The sequence below is a fragment of the Orcinus orca genome, chromosome 17 (genome assembly GCF_937001465.1).
Source record: "Orcinus orca chromosome 17, mOrcOrc1.1, whole genome shotgun sequence".
NCBI lineage: Eukaryota > Metazoa > Chordata > Mammalia > Artiodactyla > Delphinidae > Orcinus > Orcinus orca.
Window position 1 is genome coordinate 47,157,686 of NC_064575.1, and position 10,246 is coordinate 47,167,931.

The 10,246-nt window shown below is 38.6% G+C and overlaps 1 pseudogene; it reads right to left on the bottom strand.

Annotated features, from left to right (window-relative positions):
* Positions 1-8,272: 8,272 nt before the first annotated feature.
* On the bottom strand, positions 8,273-8,660 carry LOC101272692 (40S ribosomal protein S20-like; annotated as a pseudogene).
* Positions 8,661-10,246: the final 1,586 nt, after the last annotated feature.

Consider the following 10,246-nt stretch of genomic DNA (forward strand, 5'->3'; position numbering starts at 1 on the left):
AAGAACTAATTAAGGGATGTATTTAAGGAAAAGAACCAAACTCAGAACGGAAGGTCCGGATGCCAGAGCAATGATAAACAGAGAAACTCATAATCATGGGTAAATATAAATAAGCATCTTCTTACTTTATTATCTATAAAGTAAATAACCTGTTAAAATAATAATAAAAATGACTAATTTGGAAGGAGATTTAACAACAAAGGTAGAATTTAAATATTATACTACAATTAAATGAAAGATGAGGAGATCATTGGAAAGGATTGTAATGATTGGTTGGAGTGCAGTCTAACAGAAAGCAGGAAAAGAGAAATAGGGGAAAACACTGATTTAAAATAGAAAAGGAAAGTAAATATAAAGCAAAATAAGATAGTAGAAATAAATTCAAATCTATCAGTTATCCTAATAACTGAAAACACTTCGAATTCACCAGAGATTCTCATATTGGATTTAAAATATCCAGCTATATGTAGCTTACAGAAAAATACAAATATATAACACAAATTTGACAGCAAAGGGATAGGGAAAGATATACTAATATCTAATACTAAACATTAAAAACACAACATACACTCTCACAAACACAAAGCAACATTATAGTAGTAATATTGCTGTCAGACCAAATAAATATCAAGACACAAAGCATTATTATGAAAAACGAGGTCCTTATACAATGGTAAAGGTATAAGGAACAATTCACTAGGAAAATATAATAATACTGAACCTGTATCCCCTTAATAACTCTGTGTTGCATAAAGCAAATTGAATGAACTGTATTTACCATTAATAGCATGGATAAAATTATTTTAAAGATGATTTAAAAAGAGAAAGACAATAATAGTGACATGAGATTATATATATGTAAAAAAATTTAAATGCACAAAATAACACTAAATTTTACTGTGGGTGATCAATTTATTGCCCCTTAGCTCCAAATTCACTCTTTTAGATTGTTCTGTGAAAATTGATCTGGACCCTTTAAACATTTTCCTTTGTGTGAAAATTGATCTGGACCCTTTAAACATTTTCCTTTGCTAGCTGGTCCTAAAGCTTTGTCAGTAGATGGTTCTGGGCAGTCACTGGAGGAGAAGAGTTTTGCTTCCTGGTTCTGGTGGTTTTTTGGCAGATGTTCTCTGGCACTGGGCTGTTGCAGTGCTGGTAGCTTCTCCAGGGCCATATTCCTGCAGTGCTGGGTAGCAGCAGCACCCAGCTACCAGCAGCTATTCCACATACTCCCACCCTGCACACCCACCTTGAGAAGTCTTGCAGTGGACTGCTGTCAATGTTACACCTACCCGTGAATAGCTTTCTCCGGTATCCTACAGCATGGATTTCCAGCAAGTTCCCAAATTATTTTGAAATATAAAGATTTAATTTAACATATACTAAATTTATCAGGAGAGAAAGTGAAGTGAAATGAAAGAATTGCTGTATATATTAATATATGTACATACATACGTATATATGTATGTATGTATGTATATACATACACACACATTTATGGTAGACTCACTATAAGAAATATTTCTAAAAGTTCTCCTAGAGTTCATATTCCCTGAAATATAGAGTAATTTTTCTTCAACATTCCAAGCAAAAATCCTAAAATTTACCTGATTTGACGTATTTAGTTCCCATGCCCAGACCTGAATCAACACCTGAGGCCAGGGCAGTGGAATTTGCAAGATTGGTCTAAACCAATCAGAACTAACCCTTGGCATTGGGCACCAAAGCACAGGAGTCATGTGGAGGAAGGGTGGATATCTAAATGAAAACTTGTTGTTCTTAGGAAGGGGGAAGGGAAGTGGATATCAGATGGACAAACTAGGTATATCCACAACATGGTGTATATTTCTTAATCTGCAGACTCAAGGTTTTCTTCATTTGGGGGGAAATTTTTCTTCTCATAATCTTTGAGTGATTTTCTCTTCCATATTTTGGATTCTATACCTAAGGGACACCAAAAACTTGTCTTTATTCTGAGTTATCTTTGTCATTTTTATATATTTTACTGTTATTGTTTTAATCTCTGCCCTTTTCCTCTGCATTTCCTGGGATTACCCAAAGCTTTTTATTTTTTGGCTAGTAATTTGATATTCAGCTGAATTGGTCTTCAATTTATTTTCTTAACCTTGCAGTCTCCCTTTCTTCTTATTCACCTTGTCTTATTGAATTATCACACCTATGAAAGTATTATATAGACTAAAGTGCTCATGAGGAACTCTCTTCTCTTCCGTGGTTATGTTTTTGTGCAAGCTAGGTTCTTCACCTATCTTGCCTGTTGTGTTGCTTCCTTTCATTTCTTTCCTCTTTGTAATATGTTTTCATGGTTACCACACCATGTTTTCATCTTGATCATGTTCAACACAGGGAGTTCAGTTCAGATTTTTTTGCACTGATATATTATAGATGAATTATTTTGACTCATTCTTTTTTCATCACTCTATTCATTGTATCTAGTTGTAGGTGTATCCTCTTTCATTGAGGAAATACCTTTGGTCTTTGGAATATTTCCCCCAATCTAGTGTAGAGTCCTAGAGTCTTCATTCCCACCAAAGAGAGCCAGCCTTGTTTATTTACCCAGGTTTTTTTTTGTGGTACGCGGGCCTCTCCTGTTGCAGAGCACAGGCTCCGGACGTGCAGGCTCAGCGGCCATGGCTCATGGGCCCAGCCACTCCGCGGCATGTGGGATCTTCCCGGACCGGGGCACGAACCCGTGTCCCCTGCATAGACAGGCGGACTCTCAACCACTGCGCCACCAGGGAAGCCCCAGCCTTGTTTATTTACTTCTTACCATTATCTCCCCAACAAGCACTTTTCCTCCTCACATCAGTAGAAATTCCTTTCCTCTTCACATCAGCAGTATCAGTAGAAATTTCCTACTCATATCAGGAGTATCAGTAGAAATTTTCAAGATTTTATTAAATCACCAGTACTGTCTCTGGGAGACTTGGGCACATTTTGTGTCAGAATACTGTTTCTTCAGCTTTTAGTTTTTGATAATTATAGCTGTAGGTTTTCCCCCTTTGTTTGCTTGGTTGGTGTTGAGGTTTACGTTACACACTGGCCCTCATTTTTGTTAAGAGTTATAACAGAGAATCATGTGATCAGCTTTAGTTCCCTCATTTTTTTTTTTTTTTTGTGGTACACGGGCCTCTCACTGTTGTGGCCTCTCTCATTGCAGAGCACAGGCTCCGGACGTGCAGGCTCAGCGGCCATAGCTCACAGGCCCAGCTGCTCCGCGGCATGTGGGATCCTCCCGGACTGGGGCATGAACCCGTGTCCCCCGCATCGGCAGGCGGACTCTCAACCACTGTGCCACCAGGGAAGCCCAGTTCCCTCATTTTTAATCAGAAATCCATTGAAGGGTTTTAATCAGGGGAGAGTCATGTTTTAAATCATGATGACAGGCATATGGAGATTATTAGAAATGTTCATGAAATAAATGAATGAATGAACAGTAGAGGTACATAAATGAAAATGTGGGTGGAGTGGGAAGAGAAGACATAATGGGTGGGATGGGGGAAGAAATTGGTAACTTGACTTTGGAACTCTTTCCAGCTAGATGACATTCATTTAATCTGATCTGTACCTTTGGGTAGATAGTAATGATTTGCAGAAATATGAGTTTTAACCCACAGAGCCTGTTGTTAGAGAAGCGAAACAACTAGTAACATAAATGGAAGCTCATGGACCTAGTCACACTTTCATTTTGTTAGTTGTATGATAGGCCAAGTTCTGGCTTTGAGCAGGGCCCTTGGTTATGCCTTGCCTCCTCTCTCCCCACCCCTCATCCTCTCCTGTCCGACTGTCAGCACTTGGACCTTGATTGACAGATCCACTCTGCACAGAAAAGAACCTTAGGTTCTAATAAATTGCTTCCATAAATTTGGTGCTATGAATCTGACAAGCCATAAAGAAATTAATTGGCTAGAAGTAGGCTTCCTTGAGTTGGAAAATCTGGCTCCCTCTCATCCTCCTGGATATTATTTGAATTTACTTGATGTCCAGCAGGTTGTAAAAATGCAGCCTTCCAAGTAGGTAGTGAATTGATCAGAACTCTTTTCCTTGAAAGTGCCAGAAATCCAATTTGAACTAGCATAAACAAAGTAAAACATAAAAGAGAGACGCCCTAGTTTATGCACTGAAATGATGGGCTGAGCAGAGGAGAGACTGGCCGCTACAGGATTTGGTCTATCAGGAAAACCAGGGTTCCCTCATCATCTCTCATTTCTGCTTCACTCTGCTTTTAGCCTTGTTCTCTCCAGCTGATGGACTTCATGAGACTCCAGGAATCCAAGATCCTATATTCTTACAGTCTAGTGACCTTAGAGGAAGGGAAGCCCTTTCCCTCCAGATCTCGTGAGAAATCTGGAGGAAGATTCTGATTGGCTCGTATTGGTCACGTGTCCACCTGTGGGGTGAGATTGAGGGATAGTAAATTGGCAGCTCCCACCAGAAATAGATGTTCTCTAAGAAAGCAAGGGAGGAGGTGATAGTCTGAGCACACAAAATAACACATTTTCTTTGAGGGGAGGAATAAAACCCTCTGTATGCTTTACAGGAACTAAATTCACCCCTGCCGAGCTGTCGAGGGATATGACCCTTCAATCATGTCCAAATATATGAGTGCCATTTGATACCTTTACATTGCTCTGTTTTGCCAAGCCCAGAATATCGCACTTGTTGATTTTGTAACCTCAAATAAAAACGAACCCCAGGATGTTTCCAGATTCAGCTTAATTCCAACCAGGTGTCACTTCCTCAGCCCAGGAGCTGGTATGGAAGTAGGTATTAGGCATCTGTTGCTTTGTGTTATGGCTAATGCATGAGAGAGATGCTTTTCTAGAACCAAAGAGCCCTAGCTACGCCACTGAGGATGAAGAAAGATTGCAGGGGACCAACTGGTTTTCGTTTGGACCATGATTAAGAGAAGGCTCCCTTGCTCTAATGCTTTTAAAATCAGCTCCCCTCCAAAGCACTTGGGTTACGTATATGCTATCTTGCAGAAAGACTCAGCATTTGAGATTCAAGCCAAATGCTTTTTAGCCCACTTAAAAAACACACTGCTGCCTTGGGCCCTGCCGGCTGCAGGGGCTGACTGGGCTGGAAGCCAGCTTTGAGGCTGACCATCATAGCTCTTGCCACTTAGTACGAAGGGAAGATTGGTGACATGGTTTATATTAGTAGCAATGCTAACCGTTTACTGGATACCTTACACATGGCCCAGGCACTTTTTTTAAAAGCCAACTTTCTCTCATTATTAAATAGTAAAATCTGAATTATTATTATTATTTTGTGGTACGCGGGCCTCTCACTGTTGTGGCCTCTCCCGTTGTGGAGCACAGGCTCCAGACGCGCAGGCTCAGCGACCATGGCTCATGGGCCTAGCCGCTCCGCGGCATGTGGGATCTTCCCAGAGCGGGGCACGAACCCATGTCCCCTGCATCGGCAGGCAGACTCTCAACCACTGCGCCACCAGGGAAGCCCTAAAACCTGACATTTTAAAAGGCACAGACGCTTATATTATTTTGCTATTGAAAAAGTTGGTATGTAGCATATTGTTCTCCCAGATTCACAGATTAAAAATCAATGCCTGAGAGAAAATGTAACAAAATTATAACTGGGAAGAGAGGGAGTGACTAATTCGGTGACTTTAAGTTTCATGAGGGAAGAACACTGTTTTATTGTTTTGTTTTTCTATTTTCTGTCTAGTGTTAAACACAGTGCCTGGTGCATAGTAGGCACTCATCAGATATTTATTGAATGAATGAATAAGTGAATGAATATATGAAACCTTTTAGGAGGAAGAACTGACCAAACATTAAAATGAAAACTTCGGTAACACCAAGTGTAAATATGAGCTTCCTTACAACAACAGTTGATTACATGAGAGGAAAATCTATCTAGTTTTCTTTATACCCTATTTTAACTAGAGCAGAAAATGGATGTCCCAAAGTCTCAGACAAATGAATTGTCCTTGCAACATGTCTATCTTACCAGAAGTTCCTAGACATTGTATGACCTCAACTTGCCAGTTTTCCAGCTGTAGTTTCTTAACTAAAGTGTTTCAAGATAAATTTGGTTAGTTTTTAGTCAAATGCATGACCCAAGTGACTCTGTGTAAAGAGTAACTTAGAATCCTCATGTCAGTTTTGGTATTTATAAAGTTGGACCAGTTACATAATTTGCGGGGACCAGTACAAACTGACAATGTGGGGCCCTTGTTCAAAAATTACTAAGAATTTCCAGACAGCCATAGCAGAGCATCACACCAAATGTAGGTCCTTCTAAACTGGGGACCTGTGTGACTACATAAGTGGCATGCCCATGAAAACAATTCTATATAGATTGCTTGTCTTTCGGGGACTCCTGAAGCATTGGTGAGTTCATATTTGCAGCAAGAGCGCATGGAAATTACAGGGTTATCTGATTATTTCAAACATGGAGATGAGAAGTAGGGAAAATGTAATGTATAGGTGGAACTAAAACCTAGGGTAGAGATTATGACAAAAAATTTCACATATGTAATTTGCTCCCATTCACTATTCACATAATGTTCTTAGATCTTACAGTATATTTTTAGCATTTTGCTTTTTTTTTTTTTTGCGGTACGCGGGCCTCTTACTGTTGTGGCCTCTCTCGTTGCGGAGCACAGGCTCCGGACACGCAGGCTCAGTGGCCATTGCTCATGGGCCCAGCCACTCTGCAGCATGTGGGATCTTCCCGGACCGGGGCACGAACCCGTGTCCCCTGCATCAGCAGGCGGACTCTCAACCACTGCGCCACCAGGGAAGCCCTAGCATTTTGCTTTTGGGTAACCTGAGAGTTATGATATCTAGGCAACTTAAAATGTCTTTGATAAGTTTCATTCATTCTAAGTGTAGTAATTACAGTCTGTAATACTGCCGTACTGTATGGCTTTATTTTCTAATATTAAACAACTCTACCATTATGGACCAGCTGAAACTACGCTTGAAGTTACTTTTCTTAGATTTGGTCTCATCTGATCGTACCTTATAAAAGTTTATTGAAGAAGACTGAAGCATATCCTACTGGCCCAGAACTGAAGAGAAATGAGTTTTTTTAGGCCTGTAGGCTAGTAATACTCAAGAAATGCTTCTTGCATAATGAATGCTAATGTGTCACAGGCAATTACCATAGATGCTGATCAATGACAGTAATACTAAATGATGCCTCACCTTTTAACAATTGTGGTGAATACTTTAGAAGTATGTATTCTATTAATCTGAAAAGTTATCACTAAAACATTTCAAAAATTCAAATAATGCACTGAATTTTGCCCTGATTCAATTTGAGTAATTTCATTAAAATAATGATTCACAAGATGATTTATATGCAATTAATTTTGGATTTATTGTGATGCTTGTTCCTTTGGTTTATTGAGATATAATTTACATATAGTAAAATTCACCCTTCTTTGGTGTACAGTTCAATGAATTTTGACAAACTTACATAGTCATGTAATTGCCTCTACAATTAAGATAGAGAACATCTCCATCATCCCAAAAGTTTCCTTCACCTCCCTTTGTAGATAAGTCCTTCTCCTCACTCCAGTCCCTACACACCACTGATATGATTTCTGTCCTTCTAGTTTTGCGTTTTATAGAATGTCATATAAAAGAAATGATTTGTATTATTTAAATTATTTTGAGTTTGTCTTCTTTTACTTATCATTATGCTTTCCTTGCTCCAGCAGTATTTGGTAATTATCTTGTTTTTAAAGCCCATCTAATAAGTATGTAGTGGTATCTCATTGTGGTTTTGGTATTAATTTCCCTAATAACGAATGATATTAAGCATTTTTTCGTGTATTTGCTCCATGTATCTTCTTTGGTAAAGTATCTTGTTCAAATCTTTTCCTTGATAAATGGAATATTTATAAATGGAATGGAATATTTATAAATGGAATATTTCCTGCCATATCAATAAACAAAGGATGTCATAGTCACCAATGATTGCAGCCCTCCAACGTGAGCTGGTGAGTCCTGAGGAAACTCAGGGCTGAAAAGAATAGCAGCCATCACACTGCAGCCACTCCCTGCAGCGAGCCCTGCGGAAACTCAGGGTGTGAAAATACAGGCCCCAGATAGCTAAGGTGCATATCAAAGGAATGATTTCAGTGAGCCCAGACTCTTGCATCTTCCCATACACAGAAAAGCACTAAATCCCTTAACTTGAGATATCTGGTTTTCTTTATTTAACAATAATCTTTTTTTTTTTGACAACTGATTATCAGTTTATTAAAAATGTTGATTTAAGCATCTGCAATAGTGACTTCAACCTCGACTCCTGGCTCAATACTGATAGAAGTGATCTGCTTGACAATCTCAGAGGACTGTGCAGGTCAATAAGTCGCTTGTGGATCCTCACCTGGAAACGATCCCAAGTCAACCTTCAACACAAGGAGTTTTCCTTGTAGTTATTCTCAGAGTCTTGGTAGGCATCCGAACCCGTCCTTTCACCTTGAGATTCTTTTCCTTTGCGCCTCTGATGAGGTCAGCACATACCTTCTCCAAAGACTTCACGTTGCGGCTGATGAGGGTGATTCGAATCCGGTGAATCGCCACCTCGGGCTCCACGGGAGTCTTTTCGATATCTGTAAAAGCCACGGCTGCGGCACGGCTTCCTGACCGACTTGTTCCTCAGCGAGGGCGAACAGCGGTGAGTCAGGAGCATGAGTGGGTGGCCTGAGGCTCCGCTGCAGCGGCGACCGCGTCTTCCTCCAAGAGCTAACAATAATCTTTTGACTTCCGACTACCTGCTCTTTGCTGCAAAACTCCTCTATATCCTGGCTCCTCCCCTCGTCTCCTCAGAGCAGTTTCTCAGTTATCTGAAACGCTGTCTCCCAGGCTGCTGTCCTCACTTTGCCCCAAATAAAACTTAACTCGCAACTCTCATGTTGTGCATTTTCTTTAAGTCAACATCCTGTTAACTTTCTTTTTATTTATTTATTAAGAATATTTTTTGAGTTTAAAATTTTTTTTCCAGGTTTATTGAGAAGTTTAAGGTGTACAACATAAATAAATAATTGATATAAGTTTAAGGTATACAACATAATGATTTGATATACATATGTATTGCAAAATGATAACCATAATGTTTAATTAACATTCATCATCTCACACAGTTACAAAATTCTTTTTCCTATGATGAGAACTTTCAAGATCTACTCGCTTAGCAACTTTCAAATGTACAATACAGTACCGTTAGCGATAGTTGTCACACTGTACATAACCTTATAACTGGAAGTTTGTACCTTTTGATCGCTTTTGCTCAGTTCTCCCACTCCCCACTCCTTGCCTCTGTTTTCTTTATTTCTGTGAAAAATGATATTGGAGTCTTGTTAGGGCTTGCACTGAATCTATAGGTGGCTTCAGGTTCTATGAACATTTTAACAATATCAATTGTATCAATACATGAATATAGGATATCTTTTGATTTATTTGTGTCTTCAATTTCTTTCATTAACATCTTATAGTTATTAATGTAGACATTTTTCACCTCCCTAGTTAAATTTATTCCTAAGTATTTTATTGTTTTTGATGCTATTGGGATTTTTTAAAAATTTCTTTTTTAGATAATTCATTATTAATGTATAGAAACACAGCTGATTTTTGTATGTTGATTTTGCATCTTGCAACTTTACTAAATTCATTTATTAGTTTTAACAGTTTTCTTTTTGTAACATCTTTAGGATTTTCTACAAGTAAAATCATGTCATCTGAAAATAGAGATAATTTTGCTTACTTCCAGTTCTGATGCTCTTTATTTTATTTTATTTTTTGCCTGATTTTTCTGGCTAGGACTTCCAGTACTTGTTGAATAGGAGTGGTGAGAGTGGGTAACCTTGTCTTCTTCCCAATCTTAGAGGAAAAGGTTTCAACCTTCACCAACTCTATGTTAGTTGTGGACATGTCATATATGGCCTTTATTATGTCAAGGCATGTTTCTTCTATATCAATTTGTTGAGAGATTTTTTTTTAAATCATGAATAGATGTTGAATTTTGTCAAATGTTTTTTCTGCAACTATTGAGATGACCTTATGATTTTTATCTTTCATTTGATTAATGTGATGTATTACACTTATTGATTTGTGTATCTTGAACCATTCCTGCTTCTCAAGGGTCAATCTCTCTTAATCATGGTATATGATCTTTTTAATGTGCTATTGAATTTGGTTAACTGGTATTTTGTTGAGAATTTTTGCATCTATATTCATCAGGGTTA